Here is a 22394-nt window from a genome sequence, read left to right on the forward strand (position 1 = left end):
AGGTCAGGTTATAACTGTGCATCATAGTCATAGCACTACACAACCGGCACACTGCAAAAACACAAAAACTGTATTATCTGATCAGCCAAAATTTGTTGAGACAAGCAACCCAATTGGCCCAAGTGTGAAATAAGAAAACAGACTGTGTGTGGAGCAGGAAAGTTTATCTGTCCCATAATGTTCATATCTACCTTAAAACATAATCACTGAGCAGCAATTGTTAGTGTGCCTACAAAGACCTGTAAGAATACTCTATTCTATTTAGCAAGACAGATTCTCACATTTCTTAACTAACATTTCAGGTGTCATCACAAGGTGCAGGTTTGGCTTTGGGCTATGTCTCAGAGAGTGGATCTTCCTTATGGCGAGGTGCAATGACAACCACAGAGGTAAACATTGATCGGTAACCAAAATAACCAGCACATACGCTATAGGGAACCTGGTTGTAACTGCGAAAACAGGGGAACTGTTAAACACAGAACAGCAGGTAAATGCACAGCCATGACAGTTTTTATTGCTACCCACTCTTCAAAGGAAAAATAGCCCCTCGCGTGTGTTCTGCAGAGGGTCCAATCCATAATCACTTGTTAATTCCTGTGTGGTCTGAGCCACAAAAGATGACGAGGCTGAAGTTGGCTTCTTATTCGGCCAGCTTCTTATTCAGAACAATCACTTTTACAAGGGTTAATGAATCATGAACCACAAATTTGACTGCAGAAATCAACAAAGGGGGGTCACGTACATATGACCCACTAGCAATTTCTTTTGACCAACAAGGTTTTGGGCAGAAATTGGGCACTAAAGTGGGCATGGGTCCCAGAATTGTTCTGAATAAGAAGCTGGAGCTCGAATAAGAAGCTGGAGCTCGAATAAGAAGCCAACTTCAGCCTCGTCAAAAGATGCCCATTATAACAACCTTTATGATCAGCCTTAAGAACCGCCACCAGGACCTGTATAGGAATCACCAGAACAGTACTCACCTGATCTTACACAAAACTATGACAGTGAGAATGAAATACAAAGATCAATTTTAGATGTCTTAGAAAATACTGCAAATACACAGAGTGCATTAGGAAGGATGTAGGGCTGGCACAACAATAATAAATCAAACAACTGTTTAGCAGCCAGGCACTAATTCCCAGAATATATAACAATGCAACAAGACAGACCATAACAAGTGACAGTCTGCAATCCCACCACTAGCTATACGAAAATTATATATATATATATATATATATATATATATATATATATATATATATATATACACATATACACACACACACACACACACACACACACATACATACATACATACATACACACATATGAAACTGTAAATAAATAATACACATATATATTTTACAGAGAGGGGAGAATGGCAGATGACTGCTGCCAGGAATAACAGCTATTCTCCCAATCACAGAGACCGGCGCTGTAGAACTACTAGTCTCAGTGTGCCCAGGACAGGCTGGGACTTGTAGTGCCACAGTAGCCGGTCTGGGTGCAGGGAAGCCGGATGCTGTGTGAGGAACAGCAGATAACTCACCTTCTTAGCGCCCCGGGGAGAGGCCGGACACTGGGGACTACTCGAGCCCAAGGCTGCGGCCTATCGCTTCCTCTCAGCCGTAACCCGACACCGCGGCCCGGCCGCAGCCACACCAACCGTCTCTAACAACCGGAACCGTCGCAAACGCACCGGGAACAGTGAGGGACCCCGTCCAATGCTCAAAGTAGGGTAGATGCTAAATTATAGTGGGCTAAAGGACCTGTGATGACATCACACCCACGTGACCCGCAGTGATCAGTGGGAGGAGTCACTACAGTGAGTTCCATTTCCTCCTTCCTTTCCTACTGCAGGCAGGAGCAACACATGTGCTGCGGAGTGCGGAATGTGTGTGTGAGACATCCCAAGTATCAGGTACACCCAGCGGCACCCCCTCCCCTCTCACCTGCCCGGTGGGCACCCTCTACGTCACCTGCTCTTACCACCCACCTTACCCGGCGGAACAAAACACCCCCCCACCCCTCCTTCGACGGGCACCTTCTCGCCCGGCAGCACCCTCCGCTCCCGTTCTTACCCTGCACCACCACCCGCACATTCTGCCCCCACACTGTCCCCCCTGCACATACTGCCCCCGCACTGTCCGCCCCTGCGCGTACTGCCCCCGCACTGTCCGCCCCTGCGCGTACTGCCCCCGCACTGTCCGCCCCTGCGCGTACTGCCCCCGCGCTGTCCGCCCCTGCGCGTACTGCCCCCGCGCTGTCCGCCCCTGCGCGTACTGCCCCCGCGCTGTCCGCCCCTGCGCGTACTGCCCCCGCGCTGTCCGCCCCTGCGCGTACTGCCCCCGCGCTGTCCGCCCCTGCGCGTACTGCCCCCGCGCTGTCCGCCCCTGCGCGTACTGCCCCCGCGCTGTCCGCCCCTGCGCGTACTGCCCCCGCGCTGTCCGCCCCTGCGCGTACTGCCCCCGCGCTGTCCGCCCCTGCGCGTACTGCCCCCGCGCTGTCCGCCCCTGCGCGTACTGCCCCCGCGCTGTCCGCCCCTGCGCGTACTGCCCCCGCGCTGTCCGCCCCTGCGCGTACTGCCCCCGCGCTGTCCGCCCCCGCGCGTACTGCCCCCGCGCTGTCCGCCCCCGCGCGTACTGCCCCCGCGCGTACTGCCCCCGCGCGTACTGCCCCCGCGCGTACTGCCCCCGCGCGTACTGCGCATAATATCCCCACGCTGCCTCCCCCCCCTGCGCATAATATCCCCACGCTGCCTCCCCCCCCTGCGCATAATATCCCCACGCTGTCTGCCCCCACACTGCCCCCACACTGTCCCCCTTGCAAGCACTGTCCCCCTTGCACATACTGCCCTCTCCTGCACAAAATACCCCCATACTGTCCCCCCTGCACATACTGCCCCCTCCTGCACATACTGGCCCTACACTGCCCCCTCCTGCACATACTGGCCCCACACTGGTCCCCCTTGTGCATACTGCCCCCACACGGTCCCCCCTGCGCATACTGCCCCCACACTGTCCCCCCTGGGCATACTGCCCCCACACTGTCTCCCCCTGCGCATACTGCCCCCACACTGTCTCCCCCTGCGCATACTGCCCCCACACTGTCTCCCTCTGCGCATACTGCCCCCACACTGTCCCCCTTGCACGCACTGTCCCCCTTGCACATACTGCCCTCTACTGCACAAAATACCCCCATACTGCCCCCCTTGCGCATACTACACCTACTGCTCAAAATGCCCCCACACTTCTCAAAACACCCCCGGCGGGGCTAGTCCCACGGGCTTCTCACCCCCTGAGCCCCGCCCTCCCCCCCACTTACCTGGTCATCCTCCCTGCTTCTTACTCGACCGGGACATGCCCCCCCCCCCCTTACCTCTGTCCTGTCTGGCTGGCACACCACCAGCTTCTCGCCCATCTTGCGGCACCAATTCCCCCCTTTACTTACCCAGGCACCCAAAATCTTCTGCTTCCTGACGGCATCCCCACCAGCATCTCACGCGGCAGCACACACACACACCCCTTCTTACCCTGTGGCGACCCCTTCTTCCCGCTCGACGGACCACCCCCCACTTTACCTGGCGTGCCCCCTCCCCGCCTGATGGCACCTCCTGCCCGGCGGCACCCCCCTCACTTGCCTGGCGGCACACTCCCCCTACTTACCCAGGCACCCCAAACCCCCTGCTTCTCGCCCATCCGGGGGCAGCCCCTCACTGCTTCTACCTTACTTACCCAGGTGCCCCCTCCTCCATGCTTCTCACCCGCCCGGTGGGCACTCCCCCCTGACCTCTGTTCTTACCACCCACCCCCATTCCTTATCCCGGCGGCACAATTCCCCCCCTCTCGACGGGCACCTTCTAGGCCGTCGGCACCCTCCACTCCCGTTCTTACCCTTCGCCACCACCCGCTTCCCACCCGCCTGGCCAGGGGCTCCCCCCCCCCCTTTCCTCTCTCCTGTACGGTTGGCACCCCACCAGCTTCTCACCAGGCAGCACCCCCCACGCCCCCCCATTCTTATCCTATGGCACCCCTTTCTTCCGGCCCGACGGGCACCCCCTCCCCGCTTCTTACCTGGCATACCCCCTCCCCGCTTCTCACCCGACAGCATCTCCTGACCCGGCCACCCCCCGCAATTCTCACCCATCTGACGGCCCCCCCCCCTTCTTACCTAGGCACCCCAAACCCCCTGCTTATCTCCCCTCCAGCGTCATCCCCCCTCTGCTTCTACCGTACTTACCCAGGCACCCCCCTTGCCTCTCACCTGCACGGTGAAATCCCCTGTCCCCTGTTCTTACCCTGTGGCCCCTCCTGCTTCTCACCACACACACCCCCCCCGCCCCCCGCCCCGCTTCTCACCTATCTGGCGGACACTCACAACCCCCTCCCCCCCACACTTACCCGGTCATCCCCCCGCATCTCAACTCCCCCCCCCCCCTTCCCGCACCCGCCCAGCGGGCATCTCAAACCCCCTGCCTGCTTACCCGGGCACCACCCCTTGCTTCTCACCTACTCGGCATACCCCCCTTGCACTCCCTGCTTCCCACCAACCCCCACTTCTCACCTGTCTGGCGGGCACCCCCCAGCTTCTCAACCGGTGGGCACCCCCCACCACTTACTTCCTGTTTCTCACCCGGTGGCAAGCTTCTCCCAAACCCGCCTGGTTCTTAACCTGTGTGGCACTCCCCGTTCTCACCCGGCGGCACACCCCCATCCGCTTCTCACTCCCTGGACACCCAACAGCTGCACCCTTCCCTCCTCCTCCATCCAACACCCGGCGCCTGCACCCTGCCCCTCCATTCATCTCCTACCTGGTGCTAGCAGCCTGCACACACAGCGTCCTCCCCATATTTCACACCCAGCACCAGCAACCATCCTCCTTCCATTTCACACCCGGTGCCAGCAGCCTTCACACCAAAAGAGTGCTGGGACTTACTTTTACAAAATTGGTGGGTCCCCGGGATGCGCTGTTCTATAGCACAGCAGGAGAGCCAGGGGCCAGCTGTGCGGGGGTCCTCGGGGATGCACTGTGTTCTGCCCAGCTGCAAAGCAGGAGAGCCCAGGGGACAGCGCTGGTGAAAGGGAACCCCACCAATGCTGGTGAGAATGAGACCTGCCTCCTCTCCCCCTTTTGTGTTGCCCCCTCTTGCCTTCTTCACCCTTCTTTTTCCCTCTTTCCCCTTTTTCTCACCCTCTCTCTCTTCCCTGCTGCTGACTTTTTTTTCTCTCCTCTGCTCTCTTCCCCCCTGCCCCCTCTTTCTCAACCCTCACTCTGCCACAGTCTGTCTCTTTCCTCCCCATCTTTCACAACGCTTCCTCTCTCTCCCTGGCGCTGTTTCTTTCGTTCTCTTCCTGACACCATCTCTTACTTCATCTTTGACACTCTCGTTTTCTTTCCCAGGCACCTTCTCTCCCCCATTCTCTCCCTGACACGCTCACTCTTGCTCCCATCTTTCTCTCTCTCTCCCTCCCTGTCGTTCTTACTCCTGCTTGTAACTCTGTCCCTCTTTTGCTCTTCTTCCTTTCTCTGACACCCTACCCCTCACACCACTTTTTCCAAGAAGCCCTCTCCCTTTCTCGCACCCCTTGCCCTTTCTTGCTCCTCTTTTGCTGTGTTTCCCCAACACCCTCTTTGACATCACTCCACTCACTCTTTCTTCTGACCCCCCTCCCCCCCCCCCCCACCCAAGAGACTGCACCCTATCACAACCGACCAGTGTTTCATTCCCCTTCCCACTGGCTTCACACCCAGTTGCATTGTCCCCCCCTTCTCCTAACTGTGCCCCACCTGTGGTCTCCTACTCGGCAGCAGTGTCGCCCCCCCTCCCTCCTAGTCACAGTAATTGCACTCCGGGACCCCTCTTTGTTAAGTTGAGGTCCTACTCCACAGTTTTTGGGTCCCATCACATAACGCTTTTGAGCAGTGGCGTAACTACAGAGGGTACAGGGGGATGGCACCGCTATGGGTCACGGCCGCTTGGGGGGCCCCATGGCCCTGGAAGGCAATCCCCTGCACCCTTTTTATTCTCCAGGTGTTTTTTATATTAATATTGCCAATTGGGCATGGCTGCTCTGCCAACCGACTGCCCAACCCCCCCCCCCCCTTAATTACCTGCCCCCTCCCTTCAGTGGCTGTACAAGAGACCCTGCACTACCAGTGAGGATGATGGCACACGAGACCTGCGCCACCGGTGCCTGGGCAGAGGAGACCTACTACACTACTGTTTGTACTGGGGGGCTCCCCTCGAAACACAAACACCTACTCTCCCTCACCACCCTTCTTGCCTCCCCTCCTCCCTCCTTCTCCTCCCCAACACTGCCTCCTATCCCCTCTCTCTCACCCGCCTCTGTGTCAACTCTCCCCTCCTTTTTTTTGCTGACTCCTCAACCCATTTTCTCTCTCCCCCTCTTCTCTTACGTGCTCTCGCTTGTCGCTCCCCTACTGCCTCTCCTGCCTCTCCTCTCTCCCCTGCGCCTCTCTTTCTGTCAGCAATATCTCTCATCTCCTCTTTATTTCTCTCTCTGCCCCTAGTCTTTCTCCTTTTTCTCCTTCCCGCTCTTTCCCTTTCCTCCCTCTCTGACACTCATAAAACACTGCTACCTCTCCCTCTTATTCCTCTCCCACTGCTGGCTGTGAGTGGGGCACTGCTGCCTCTGCCAACTGAACTAATGGGCCCTACACACGGACCGATAATCAGCCACTTTCTGAGCGATTTTACATAATTTTACTAAACCGCTTAGAAAGTGGCTGAATATCGCTGTGTGTGTAACCCACACAGCGATATGGATGCGCAGCCCCGCGGGACCCCGATGAATAACAGCCCTGCCTGTAAATTTAAAGTGATCACTCAGAACGCCTGAAGGGGTCAGCCCGGCCGGTCACACAGCCACCTCATTCCTATAATGTCTCAGGTACCTGGCCGCCCACCTCTCACTGTCTGCCTGCAGCAGGAAGCTCTGACCAGCGGCAACTTCCTGTCTGGACTCTGCAGCATGTCCCAGGAGGCTGGTGGGTGGCATGCAGCGGTCTCTGGCAGCGCAGGGTTAGGCGGGGCAGCGCTGGTGAACAGGGGGTCCCTGCAGCGTATGTGAGATTATCAGCAGTGTTCCTGCAGTGGATGGGAACTACTAGTTCCCATCTGCCGCAGAGACCCTGCCACTGACTTCACATACGCTGCAGGGACCCCCTACCCGCCAGCGCTACCCGACCCTGTGCTGCCAGACCCCGCTGCATGCCACCCACCAGCAGGCAGGGGGTCCCTGCAGCTTATGTGAGATCAGCGACGGGGACCCTGCAGCTTATGTGAGATCAGCGGCGGGGTCCCTGCGGCGGATGGGAACTACTAGTTCCCATCTGCCGCAGGGACTCCGTGGTGACTTCTCATACGCAACAGGGATCCCCTGCCCGCTAGCGCTAACCGCTAGAAGCACCCCTCTACCTCTAAGATGCCCTGTGCACCTCTTCCAAGATGCCCAGCTCCCTCCTCACCCTGAGATGCCCAGATGCAGCACCCGGACCCCTTCCCCACTCACGGCAATTCCGCCCCCACTTGCAGCACCCGGACCCTCCCCCACTCGTGGCACTTCCGAACCCCTCCTCACCCTAAATAAACTGACCCTTGTGGTGGCCTTGTCTCAGCGGTGGTCTTGGTCCCCCTCATCCAGCGGTGCGGAGGAAATAAAAATTCAAAATGGCCACGGCCAGACAATCATGGCTTGTCATTGCCCCAACCCCTGGAGCTGGCTATATTAACCAGTTCAAGACGGGGCAGCCAGTCCGATGGCGGAGGGGGAGCAGAGAAGAGCTCCAGAAGAACAATCCCTGAGAGGTGGTGGAGGCCATGCAAAAGAGCTGCCCCAGGTGAAGACTCCGCAAAAGCCCTGGGGGGGCAGGAGCCCCCCTGGGTGAAGACAAGATGAAGTTTAATAAAATATTTAAAAACCTGTGTTTTTTTTATATTTCCTTTACAGGGGGGCTATAGGTACCAGCAAGGGCGTAACTACCATAGGTGCAGGGGGTGCAGCTGCTATGGGGCCTACTTTGCCTGTCAAAGTATCATGTGCTGTATACATTTTTCAGCATTAGATGATAAATAGGGATCCTTAAAAACTTTTGCTATGGGGCCCACATGTATCTAGTTACGCCACTGGGTACCGGCGAGCCATTAATGCCCCACATGCTGGTACCTGTGGTTCTCCCAAGTGGGGCAGGCTTTTGGGATACTGGGAAAAGTCTTAAGACCTTGCGGGTACCCTCTAATACCCAAGGTCTTAAGACAATGCCCAGTATCCCATAAGGACTTTGTGAAAAGGAATTACCGGTAGGTATTAAATTCCTATTTTTACGGTTTAAACAAGCTATCAACCCTGCACCCACCGCTCAGGGGTGCAGGGGATAGCCTCGGGCTTCAGCCCAGGCCTGGGTTGATTAGTTAGGGTGGGTAATGTTTTGGCCATGGGACCCCATCGAGAGTGTCCCCTGGCTATGGCATTACACCCCCTTCTAGTGGAGCCTGGTGCTGGTCCCCAAAATACGGGGGACCCCTATTCATTTTGTCCCCTGTATTTTGGAAACCAGGGCCAGCTCAAGAGCCTGGTGCGTGTCCTCCATATCTTGGGAATCAGGACCACTCTGGGCTGGTCATGATGGGGGGCAGGAGGAGAAGAACCCCACGACATGTTTTTTTAGATTCAGGGTATGGCCGCGTAATAGTACAAATTCACATTACACCACACAGTAGTGCCACTTAAACACACTACACCAGCTAGAACCACTTGGACACACTGAGGCAAGGTTACGCACACCATAATGCCTGTTAGGCATTATGCCACGCACAGTCATGCCCATTATACAACATACCACACCATTATGCCCATAACACAACATGCCACACACCGTAATACCCAGAATTTATGCCACACACCGTAGTGCCCCAGTACTCCTCCTTATACATACTGTATGATGCCTCCAGTAGTGTCCCTCCCCACAATTCCTAAAGTAACGCCATTACAGATAATGTCCACAAATGTTCCACCACATAGGGGCAGATTTATTAATGGGGCTATATACGTTTAAAATAACAGGTCCTGCTTCTCCTGCATAACGAAGAGAAGTGGGCACGCTTATAACCTTGATGTATGATGCAGGCGGCTGTCGATAAGGAGAGATGTTACTTCCTGTCTCCTCAGCTCTCCTTATTGGCGGCCAGGCAGCACTGCGCGAGCGCATTGTAAAAAAAAAAAACTCTCCCCTGGCCGGCTCTCTGGGCATGCGCAAGATCTTGTTATTATCGCAAGATCTCCAGCGCAGCCAGCAGCAGGGCTAGTGCTGTCCCCACAGTGGGGAAAGGACAACACTAGCCCTAAGCTGGAGAAGCTGCTGTTAATACATCGCCCCGGCCGCTAATAGCTGGGGGGGATTACAGAGGACAGCCGCGCCGAGCGTTACTCTTCAGGCTGTCCATAGAGCCCATTAGGCGTGCTGTTAATACATATGAAAAAACGTAATCCCCCCAGTTAACCAGCATTAGGTGCAGATATGCACTTAACATTGGTTGATACTTCTGCCCTATAGCAACGCTCCTGATCCCCTCTTAGCAGACATTTCAAATGTGGTCACTGCCGGACATTAGAGATAGAAAAAGAGATGGGGTGAGGGGAGGGGGGTGAGGCGAAGGCAGGTCTTGCTCCAGCATCAGCCTTCCATGCACTGGCTTTTACAGTTCTGCAAAGGCATGCTCTCATGCTTCCCAGCGCTGGCAGCCCGTGCTCACCTGTAATAGCACCAGCTGCCAGCACTGGGGAGCAGCAGTACTCCGACAGCAGGCCCCGGGTGCAGCAGCGGATGACCCAGGGAGGAGAGTTCAGACAGCAGTGGCGGGTGGTCCAGGGAGCAGGAGTGCTCCGGCAGCGAGACCTAGGGAGCAGAGCTCTGGCAGCAGTGGGTGGCCCAGGGAGGAGAGCTCCAGCAGGCCCTGGGGAGCAGCGTGGGTGTCCGGCTCTGCCATGCTGCAGATCAGGGCACAAGAGCACAGGACGGCGGCTGCAGCACTCTTCCCACATGGGACACTGGGGGGGGGGGGGGATTTATCAGTTTTCCTTATACACCAGCTGCAGCAGTGCACGAGGCATCCCTGGGGACCCACTCAGTTTAGGGGTCCGCAGTGAGGGCTAAAATTTTGCGAACTCTGCTCTCAACCTATTACATTTGGCCCTCTGTATTTCCTTTCTGTCTCTCCCTCATTGACATTCTCTCTGCTCGCACCTTTATCTTGATATTCCCCTTTCGCATTTCTTTTTCTTGAATCCCCCTCTTTCTAGCTCCTCTCAATTTTTTGCTCTTTCCCAGACACCCTTTTTGTCTATCAAACCACTTACTCTTTCTTCTGCCCCACCTAAGAGGCATTGTAGTGACGGTAGATTGGGTAGATCAAAGGCAGACTATGTAATGGAACCCATAAACAGTGAAGTGGGGTCCCAACTGTATAAAGTGAGGGGTACCTGGGCCCCACACATTTTTGCACCTAGCACGATCACTGGTTGTGTAAGAGGCATTACGGTGTTGGGCATAATGTGTAAGGGGCATTACTTTGTGTGTGACATATTGTTTAAGGGTCATTAATAATAATAAAATAACGAGGGGAGCTTGAATGGAAATATAGAGCTATGGATTGTTTGGATAACCCCCCAAACCGGTTTCTTGCCTAGGGCCCCATTGAGCCTAAATCCGTCTCTGCATCCTTCCCACCACCCCTTCCTGCTCTCACAATCATAGGCATGTCCCTCAAAGCCTGCACATCCTACCTGCTATAGAATGTAGTATTTGACCCTAAATTGTGACCTAGAACTCATTTTAAAAAGAAAATTAGGGTCCCCGGGGACGAGCTCTTCTGACCCTGACATGAGCTGGCAATGGCGGGCAAGGGGAGGGAGACATGCAGGAGCGGTTAGGGAGATGGGGAGCAGCGGAGCCAGGCAGATGGTTACTTGCATGAGAGCACAGCGCTAATGTATGGGAGACCTATTGATGCTGGTAAAAGGAGATCTGCCTTCTATTCCCACATCGCCCTTTCACATCATCTCACTGCCCAGTCTTCTAGCCCACTGTCACCTCAATCCATTTCACCTTGCCCCTTGTTACATTACCACTTCCCATCGCCCTCTTCAACTCACCCCCATCACCACCCCTCTGCCCCATGTTTTTGCTCTTTCTCGCTCTCTACTAGTTCTCTTTTCTCTAGCCTATGCTCTCTCTCTCCAACCCTCCGTCACCCTCTCGCCCCTTCTGTCCATCCTCTTTTTCTCTCCCCCTGCTCGCCTCTCTCTCCCTCTGACAGGCTCTCTCTTCCCCCTCTCTACCTGGTGCAGCCTCTCTCCCTAAAAAACACTTACTCCATCTTTAACCATCAATTGTGCACTGAAAATCTTCATTGAATTCTACTTTTTGAAAAAAAAAAAGACTAATAAAAATGATTGTATGGACTTCGTTTGTATACATCATTTGAAATAACAGTTAAAGGAGGCTTGAAAAGACCAATTAGGAGATCACGTAACTCCACAAGTTGGCCAGGCCAGGCGCCACCACTAGGCAACTTTAGGCATTTGCCTGGGGTACCGCCCACTGGAGGGTGGCACTTGGGTGCTGGACCCCCCCTGGCTCAAGGTAAGCAGTGCAACTCTCCCCCACCCCCTGCTACCCCATGGATTAACACAGCTGCCCTCGCCGCATCAACTGCCAGCCCCTTCCCTCCCATGGAGCAATGCGGCAACTGCATCACAACCCTCCCCCCCCCCCACACGCGGTCCTATAACACCCCCCTGTGGTGCGACGTGGCGGTGGCGGATGCATCACCCACGCCTGGGCCGGAAGGTGCCATCCCACAACTGACAGATGTCTGATTCAAACCTCTGTGTATAGGCACACTTGGATTTATACCATTTTTATTTAGAAATATATATATCTGTGAAGTGACCCATTTACAACTTTTAAGTAATTTATTGTGCCTCCTAAACCAATCAGTTACACAATTTGTGTCCCATAGTTCCTATTGTATCCGTCCCCCATTCTGCCTCCTTGTGCCTCTAAAATCCAAGTCTGACCTGATTACCCTGGCAGCTCCTCGGGAGAGCTCACATACTATATGGCACTGGATGTAATAAATCCCTGGAAGCTGCAGGCGGAGGTTTCTTAATTTCATTCATCCGCCTGGCTCTTAGTGCCCCCCCTACATCAGATGTGATACATTGTGGATGCTGAGCAGCACCCTCGATGTGCCGCTGACGGCTGCACATAAGGGTTATCTGCTGTATGTATGTATGTATGCTCTCCAGCTCTGATCTGAACGCACGGGACCGCGCATCGGATCAGATGTCATTCACATGCAATTTGGGCAAGATTCGAGTGAAATCGGGCCAAAATCACATAGGGTATGGGGGCCTTGACTGTGCCCTGTTATGACTATCTGTTCCTCTTCTGGCTCTCAGAGCCTTTGTCTGTGCCCCTTCTACCTAAATGTGCCAATATATGTGTCCTTTCTGCCAGTTTTCCTTTCCGTATCCTCTCCTCCTGTTTTTTGTACTATCCTGTCTTTATTTCGCTCCCTCTCTTCTCGCCTCTATGTTCCATCCCTTGCCCCCACCACTTGTTGTATGCAACCTCATCTGTTTCAGTAGCACCCACAGCTTGTTCCATTCTCTGATCTGTGGTGCTTCAGTCAGTGCATACCAATTGCCCGCTATTCAGTGTCCCACTGGTTACCCATGAGTACAGCTGATTCGCTTCTCCTCATCTGTGAGAACCAAGCTAGTCCCATAACCGGTTCCTGCCATGGATCCACACTTGCTGGCAGTGGCACCCGGTGGTAACTATCCTTCCTCCCACCCCCTGACACCACTGGCCCGAGAAATCTAACTACGCCCACAAGCTCTCCACCTAGAGGAGTGTGGCTGATAGCTTCACCCCGCACTTCTCTTCTGCAAGTCTGACGTATTCACATTAGAAAAGAAAACACGGTTTGTGTGGGGGGGGGTGTCGGACATTTATGGCGTGCCTGGGCACACAACACACCCTCCCTTTACCCACTAGGATTTAGCCTAGCTATGTCTAAATGGGCTACAAACTTGTGGTCTAAAGGACCTGGTTCTTTACGCAAGTGTCTTGTAAAATGTGATGTACTTTTGGATTTAGCCTACTTACATAAAATGGGCTGGAATCAAGTGGCCTACAGGACCTGGTCCTTTACACCAGATGCTCATAAAATATCAGGTCCCTCTGCCCACTTGGATTTAGCCTACTTACATAAAATGGGCTGGAATCAAGTGGCCTACAGGACCTGGTCCTTTACACCAGATGCTCATAAAATATCAGGTCCCTCTGCCCACTTGGATTTAGCCTACTTATATAAAATGGGCTATAATCAAGTGGCCTAAAGGACCTGGTCCTTTAGACCAGATGCTCATAAAATATCAGGTCCCTCTGCCCACTTGGATTTAGCCTACTTATATACAATGGGATATAACAAGTGACCTAAAGGACCTGGTACTTTACACCAGATGCTCATAAAATATCAGGTCCCTTTGCCCACTTGGATTTAGCCTACTTATATACAATGGGCTGGAATCAAGTGGCCTAAAGGACCTGGTCCTTTACACCAGATGATCATAAAATATCAGGTCCCTTTGCCCACTTGGATTTAGCCTACTTATATACAATGGGATATAATCAAGTGGCCTAAAGGACCTGGTCCTTTAGACCAGATGCTCATAAAATATCAGGTCCCTCTGCCCACTTGGATTTAGCCTACTTATATACAATGGGATATAACAAGTGACCTAAAGGACCTGGTACTTTACACCAGATGCTCATAAAATATCAGGTCCCTTTGCCCACTTGGATTTAGCCTACTTATATACAATGGGCTGGAATCAAGTGGCCTAAAGGACCTGGTCCTTTACACCAGATGATCATAAAATATCAGGTCCCTTTGCCCACTTGGATTTAGCCTACTTATATACAATGGGATATAATCAAGTGGCCTAAAGGACCTGGTCCTTTAGACCAGATGCTCATAAAATATCAGGTCCCTCTGCCCACTTGGATTTAGCCTACTTATATAAAATGGGCTGGAATCAAGTGGCCTAAAGGACCTGGTCCTTTACACCAGATGCTCATAAAATATCAGGTCCCTTTGCCCACTTGGATTCAGCCTACTTATATAAAATGGGCTATAATCAAGTGGCCTACAGGACCTGGTCCTTTACACCAGATGCTCATAAAATATCGGGTCCCTTTGCCCACTTGGATTTAGCCTACTTATATAAAATGGGCTGGAATCAAGTGGCCTAAAGGACCTGGTCCTTTACACCAGATGATCATAAAATATCAGGTCCCTTTGCCCACTTGGATTTAGCCTACTTATATACAATGGGATATAATCAAGTGGCCTAAAGGACCTGGTCCTTTAGACCAGATGCTCATAAAATATCAGGTCCCTCTGCCCACTTGGATTTAGCCTACTTATATAAAATGGGCTGGAATCAAGTGGCCTAAAGGACCTGGTCCTTTACACCAGATGCTCATAAAATATCAGGTCCCTTTGCCCACTTGGATTCAGCCTACTTATATAAAATGGGCTATAATCAAGTGGCCTACAGGACCTGGTCCTTTACACCAGATGCTCATAAAATATCGGGTCCCTTTGCCCACTTGGATTTAGCCTACTTATATAAAATGGGCTATAATCAAGTGGCCTACAGGACCTGGTCCTTTACACCAGATGCTCATAAAATATCGGGTCCCTTTGCCCACTTGGATTTAGCCTACTTATATAAAATGGGCTATAATCAAGTGGCCTAAAGGACCTGGTTCTTTAAGTGAGTCTTTTAGACCACTAGGAAATAGCCTAATTTTATTGAATTGGCTAAATCAAAGTGGATAGAGGGACCGGTCCTTTATCCCACTAGGAAATAGCCTAACTTTAATGAATGGGCTAAATCAAAGTGGATAGAGGGACCAGGTCCTTTAACCCACTAAGAAATAGCCTAGTTTTATTGAGTAGGCTAAATCAGTGTGAACAGAAGGACCTGTCCTTTAGCCCACTAGGATATAGCCTATTTGTATTGAGTGGGCTAAATCATAGTGCCTGGAGGGACAAGGTCCTTTAGCCCACTATAAAATAGACTCAACCCTCAAAGTAGCTTCAGCGCGTCCAAGCGCCACTCTCCTCCTAAACACCGCGCATGCGCCGATTGACAACAACCAAAACTCTCCCGTCCACTGCGCATGCATCGACTGACACACCAACGTCACCACGAAGAAGCACCGCCACTTCCTGGAGAGATGGCCTATCAGCGACGACCAAACGCCGGCAGTGAGCCTTTAACTCGAGAGCCAAACAGCGAGATGGAAACGCCCCCTATGATACCACGCCTTCTTTACTATAGGTTTGTTGTCGGTCACGCCCCCTTAGGCAGCTTTCGCGTTCCCGCCTACATTAACCAGAATGGAAACCTTGCTGCTGATGCAGCTGCAGCCTGCAGCAGACAGAGCGCTGTGTGACGCATGCGCAGATGTGTTTTATCCTCAGCTGTGGAGGTGCTAGTCCGTGACACAGAGGTTCACTTGACAAAAGTGATGCTGTACTAGCCTAGTGATGAGGAGCCATGTCTTTAGGTGGTAGAGCATACATCTGCGTGCAGCGTGGTTATTTTGGGGCAGTGGGCTCCAAATGTGCTGTATTGTTTTGAGCCCACAAGAGAGGTGGTTACCAAGAGAGGGCATTGTATACTTCACAGTGGACTACATAAACAGAAGATAGTAGCCCTTTCTGTGTGACATATCTTGTGGTGGTCCCGCACACCAACACAGACTATTAATAAGTTGCTGATAGATTAGCGCAAGGTTTCAGCACAGCAAAAAATAGAAGTGTGTGTAATGTTACAGGCTAAATTTCACAACACGCTCATAAAACGCCTATTTTTTTTATCTCCACTGGCGCGTTGCCTCCCCCAAATGCTTCCTGACTGTTTATTACTTGTGACTAAATCCTGAGTATGGAGGGAATTCAAGTTCTGGTGAAGGGTGCAAATCAGTGGCGTAACTACTGTTAGGCAGCCCTAGCTGCCGCTTGGGGGAGCAAGCGGCAGCAGGGTCTGTGTGGGTGCCGGCACCCGCTTGATGCACTGACATGCTGCTGCCTGCCTCAGCCCACTGGCTGAGCACTGGAGGCGGGTCAGCTGCAGCGTGGGTGCGGCCATGGTAGAGACGACAAATCCTCCCCACTGATTCAATTGACTGTACACAGAGCCAGCTATTGGCTACTGTGTACAGGATGGGTGGGTGGATGGGCGTGCTAGGGCAGCCTGGGATGCGTCGGAGCCAAGGGAAGCAGCAATGTCTGCTGGTCTCTCTTCCTCTCTCCTGCTTCAGCTTCTCCGTTATGCATGTGACGTCATCATGTCACATGCTGGAGAGGACCAACACAACCAACTTTTTGGCAGGGGGGAGCAAAATTTATAGTTACACCACTGGTGCAAATTTCCATTGCCACAGAATTAAAATGCAAGCAGGGGCAGCCCATATTGCACCCTTAACCTCGCTGTCCAAAGACCTGATTCACAGAAAATGCTGACTGTCCTATCGGGTTGCAAACACTTTTGTGCAAGAACCTAAAGCACCAGGGCGCATACATTCGCACCTGAATTTTGCCTATGAGCAACATTACTTGGGCAGGCGACAAATGTGTATTTGTCCCATAATCACACAACTCCATAAATATCGCCATTAAGCTCAAATCTGAACCTGGAACAGTGTCTGCCTCTGTAAATTTCCTGCATGATGTTACTCCTCCATTCACACTGGGTTTTATGACTAAGCTGCGTGTACACACACGTGCACATAATCAACCAGCGTTCAAACTGCTGCTGTCTCTGGCCGCATGGAGGTCTCACGATTGTGCATTGTGGGCAGGGTGCATTCCGGGTCCAGCGCATTCACATTAAACCCAGGTCGCTCAGTATAGAGAGCGATCTGGCTTTAACCTTTCTTATAACCCGGGTCAAATCGCCAAGTTTTTAAGGTTTTGTGCTTTCTCACTGCACCCAGACCTGGGACATTAGGTCAGTAATCCAGCAATATCCGGTGCGGTGTGAAAGGGGCACAATTGATGGGGGGGGGGGGGGCAACCACATAACCTATTCGTGCATGTATAAAACGAGTCCTGTGCATGCGAAATAGTACCAATAATAGCAAAGTACTGATAACTGGTACCAGCGCAAACAGGGATTGCTACGGGCTCTGAATTAGCCCCATAGACCTTGATTCAGAGTTGTACGGTACTGCATACCTGCAAGGAAGCAGCTATTTAACACTGCACAGCTAATGCAGCCGGAGGTGTCTGGTGTAAATAGATGCCTCCTGTCTGCTTCTGTTATCTGCTGTTGCATCTCAAATCGCATCATTGGATCACTGTGCATGACCACTGGCCATCTGACCTTTATGTTACTCAGATTTCTGTCTCAAGTCCACAGTCAAGGTCAGTAAATCACGTTGGCACTCCCTCAAAACAGAGGGGACACGCCTCAATTATGAGGAACGAATCTAGTCGCTGCCCCTAAACATCCTCAGCCTGTCCTCTGGCTGGGGATTAGGGGGCACTGCATGCAACAACCCATGACCCATTCTGGACATGCGCAGAATGGGTCCTGCACATGAGCAGTGTCCCCACCACCAGACATGTACACTAACCGTTAGGCTAGTCAGATTCTATAGATTGTAAGCTTGCGAGCAGGGCCCTCCTACCTCGATGTTGGTTTGTTTCTACCCAATTTGTTTAATCAGTTTTTTTCCAATTGTAAAGCGCAACGGAATAGGCTGCCTTATATAAGAAACTGTAAATAAATAAATAAATAAAATATAATAAAATCAGGCCCAAAGCTTAAGATCCCTAAGCATGTGCGTTATAGGCAAGAACACATCATTTTATTGCACAATAATAAGTGTTTCCATAGAACGTGCTCTTGAAAAACATGCACATCATAGATTACACCAGATTCCCAAACACCGACATGTTTTAAGGCTAGCCACTCTTTAACACAGGTAATTTAATTAGTAATTAATAATACACAATAATTAGGCGCACCAAGAGAAGTTAAAATTAGCTGACACTTGTTCCATCCCGTATGATACTAAATTAATAACACCAATTTAAGACTGCTGCCTCTAGATAGATGCTGGCATACTAGTACACAACAATCTATAAATACACTACAAAAAGGAGTGCAGATCTATTTCTAGGTTATAATTTAATTAGTACCTCAGCCAGTTTAATTTAAACATCTAGACTCAAGCAGGATATCCTTAATATCACAATTGCAATGGTGGAGTTTGGGAAACTCTGGATACACAATAAAGGGTACTTATGTATTATCTGGACTCCCATGTTAAATGCACCCCATTTTTTCATACCCCTACTATCCAACTACGCATGGAGTTGATTTTATATAGTGTGGCAAGCGCAGCGAGCCACCGTGCCCGAAGCGAGCTCCGCGAGGGGACGCAGTCTCATAAGAAAAACGGGAGTCCAGATATTACATAAGTACCCAATAAAGTTACTTAACCCCTTGAGTTGTGGGTTTTGCTGGGGCAGGGCAAACCTACCAGGCCCAGCAAAACCCACCACAGGACATTGGAAGCCCCCACATCTGTCGCATCCGCTCTGGCGTTTGTATGGAGATGTTCACAGCGGCTTGGGAGGACTGGGGTGCCTGAGCGCTCTCGAGTCCATGCCGAACATACCCGAGCCTGCCGCCGACGTAACTGCTGCTGTAAAATGAGTGGCAGCTGACAGCGGGCAGGTCAGGCGAGCTCAGAGCAAAGGTAATGGGATGGACTGGGGGACTGCGATGGGTGTGTGTGTGGCTCTAGAGGTGCTGCGCCGGTGGTGCACATCTGGACACCGCTGGCTTGCACCTATTCTATATTAGTGGTATGCCCGGAAATTTTCCAGGACAGCCCACTGCGGCAGCGCAGCTGAGACTGGAAAATCTTCGAGCATACCATCCAAGGGGTTAATACTTGCTTTTCAAATGAAAAAAAACACTGCAGATTTATTACCAAATCTCTCACATTCTGAATCTCTCATAAGGGGCATACACACATAGAGATCTGTGCTAAGCAATTTTGCTAAGCTATTTTGCTAAGCAATTTCGCTGGTGTCATGATCTCCCATGGGGAGCACATACACATGCAGAGATTTGTGCTAAGCGATTTTGCTAAGCAATTTTGCTTAAGCAAAAAAAGTCAGGGTAATTGTTCAGAATGAGAGATTGTGATCAGTATCTCTCATTCTGTACACACAGAGAGATTTGCAGTCATTTGCTAAGCAATTTGACTAGATTTTGACTGCATGCACTGACTTAGTTAGCAAGAGATATTTAATCTCTCGGAGCATACACACAGAGAGATCTGTGCCTAATTTCTAAGCAATCTAGTCAGATTGCTTAGAAAATAGCAAAAATGTGCTCCGTGTGTACACCCCTATAGTATTACATTTCACCCATTGTTCTTAACTCTTGATACTCATCTGTTGTCTGTTCGCTTGTTTTGAAGGTTGATTTCACACAATGGTCAAACAGGAAAAACAGCAACTAACAATGTATTGGACACATGTAACTGTCTTAGTTTCAGATGTCTCAGTAGGCACACCACACATGTCGGTACTTGCACAGGACCCATTCTGTATGTGTGCAAATGGGCCATGTGATAAGGGACGGCAGCGGACTGTCAGTTATTAAATCTACTATTTGGAGGGAAGATGTGGCCCAGTTGACAACTTAAGTTTCTCACAACAGAGATGTGTCCCCTCCGTTGGGGTGGAGGGATGATGCTATTATCTCTGTCACAGGATGGAGAGTTCTGAGCCCCTAGGGCAGTGGGTACTTGTGTATTATCACTGCGCCCAAGATTTCCATCATAGGGCATCGTATTGGTCGCATCGCATGTGATTCGATCGCATGCGATGCGATTTGACCCGATTTTTAATTGTACAGGCACCCCGATTGGTGATTACTATGTTAAATGCACCCCCATTGTTAACGCCAACCCGAAGCATGGCGAGCGCAGCGGGGCGGCGGTACGCATCCTCCGACCTTTTCATACCCCCACTATCCACGTTGGCGTGGAGTTGTCTTTAGATAGTGTGGCGAGCGCAGTAAGACACCGAGCCCAAAGCGTGGCGAGCGCAGCGAGGGGACGTGGATTAGTTCACATGTATTCCGCGTCCGCTCGCCACACTATCTAAAATCAACTCCACGCCGACGTGGATAGTGAGGGTATAGAAAGGTAGGAGGATGCGTACCGCTGCACTTGCCACGCTTTGGGTTGGCGTTGATAGTGGGAATGGCGTTAACAATGGGGGTGCATTTAACATAGTAATCACCCATCAGGGTGCTTGTACAATTAAAAATCGCATCGCATTTTATTTTACAGTGCGGGTCTTTGGACCCGAAAATCGGGACCCATCGCATACCTTAATTAGTGGTATGCGATGCGAAAGGCGCCGTGATAATACACAAGTACCGGGCAGCAGTTACCAACCTTTTTTTTCTTCCGTGCCCCTTGATTAGGCTTTTCATTTATGAGTACCCTCTCCACTCAATTTGAAATATCCACAGTACTTACAAGGGGAGTGGAAGTGAGCGGTATGAGTGTCCTTATATTAAGGAGTAGCGGAGGAGTGTGCTATCAGGAGTCAGGTCCCTCTGTGTCTGGCTGTGTACCATCTCTGGGGGTCCCTCAAACACCTGGAGGATTAATGGCGCTTCTTCCTCCACTGTGTAAGCACGGGGCAGATGAACAATGATGTCTGAGGGCAGTGCAGGTAGCTCTCAGTGGATTGCTGGTCAGGAAAAGGCACAAGAGATGGTGGTGACGCTGCAGACTCAACCAGAAGTGACTCAACGTGATTCATCTCCATGGCAACTGTAGACTTCTTCCTCGTCTTCCGCCATTACCAATATTATTTCCAAGTACCCGCATCTGGTCTGCGGCGTACGCCAGGTTGGGAACCACTGCTCGCAGGCTCATGGTGTCAGAGGTTACCGGATTTATGTCTTACCTCACAGCTTGGATGTGTAATGCATGCCGGAGGTGCGGCGCCTCCTGCTGCATTACTATATTAGAGTTGTCTCTGCTGCTTCTATATAAACAGATTCGGTACTTATGTAATATCTGGGCTCCCGTTTTTCTTATGAGACCGCGTCCGCTCGCCACGCTTCGGGCACTGTGGCTCGCTGCACTCGCCACACTATATAAAATCAACTCCATGCATTTGGATAGTAGGGGTATGAAAAAAATGGGGTGCATTTAACATGGGAGCCCAGATAAAACATAAGTACCACAGATTCAATAGCAACTCCAACCACATCTGAATCAGGCCCATTATATAAAGATGTAGGTTTCAATCAAAACAGTGCGAGGTGCCACTGCTGTGGCGTGTAAATGCCAGCAACAGCAGCCAAACTCTTGCCCCCCTCACAGCCCCCTTGTGTCGCACATACACTTGCAACAACATCTCAGGAGTAGGTATTTAGCCCTAGACCAGTAATCAATTACATACAATTATTTTTTGGATGATAAAAACAACCTTTTTGACAGACGGACATTATCGCACCATCCAATTACATGCCATTTTATCACCTGAAAAAGAACCCAGTCATGTGATAAGTTCCCAATCCCATGTGTTATCGAGGCTCCATGGGTGCTCATTGCTGATAATGATTCTTGTGCCATACATTGGGGCTAATTATATAGCCGTGGGTGAATCTATTAACTGGGACAAATTACTGGTCATTGGATTTGTCAAAATTACAGTGTAGTTTAATGTATATTCTTTATACAGTATGTAATATAACTGATTCTACAGTGTTTCCCAACCTTGGTCCTCAGGGCACACTAATGGTCAAGGTTTTAGGGAAACTATAGTTTAGCGCAGGGGACAATTAGAACTTTAAGTAATTTCGACTTAACCACTTGTTTTCAACCAAAAATATCCTGATATCCTGGGTTACTAATGCCTACCCTCCAACATGACCCATTCCATTAGGTACAAAATGCTCTGTTTTTGGACTTCCTTGCTAGTGACAGTTACAGAGGTGGGGCTGCAGCACTGTCCAATATTCAAAAAGGGGAGCCACATCTACTCCCACCTCAAACATCACTGTCCTGGACTCACTGGCAGTTGATGTGACCCCCCCTCTTTGAATTTTGGACTGTGCTGGAGCTCCTCCTCTGTAACTGACACTAGCAGGGAAGTCCAGGAACAGAGCATTTCGTACCTAATGGAATGGGTCATGTTGGAGGGTATGCTAATGTGCCTTTAGAAACAAGATTGGGACACA

At 51.2% G+C, this 22394-nt stretch overlaps 2 protein-coding genes across 2 annotated transcripts in view; one reads left to right on the plus strand and one right to left on the minus strand.

Annotated features, from left to right (window-relative positions):
* The window catches only part of RAB40C (RAB40C, member RAS oncogene family), a 28632-nt gene extending 26764 nt beyond the window's left edge, over positions 1-1868 (minus strand). Inside the window, exon 1 of the mRNA XM_083153025.1 lies at positions 1550-1868. The gene's annotated coding sequence lies outside the window, so the exon portion shown is untranslated. The remainder of the gene's footprint in view (positions 1-1549) is intronic.
* Positions 1-22394, plus strand: part of EARS2 (glutamyl-tRNA synthetase 2, mitochondrial) — a 126219-nt gene that overhangs the window by 68613 nt on the left and 35212 nt on the right. The window lies entirely within an intron of this gene.

The sequence above is a fragment of the Crinia signifera genome, chromosome 7 (genome assembly GCF_055691185.1).
Source record: "Crinia signifera chromosome 7, ASM5569118v1, whole genome shotgun sequence".
NCBI classification, from domain to species: domain Eukaryota; kingdom Metazoa; phylum Chordata; class Amphibia; order Anura; family Myobatrachidae; genus Crinia; species Crinia signifera.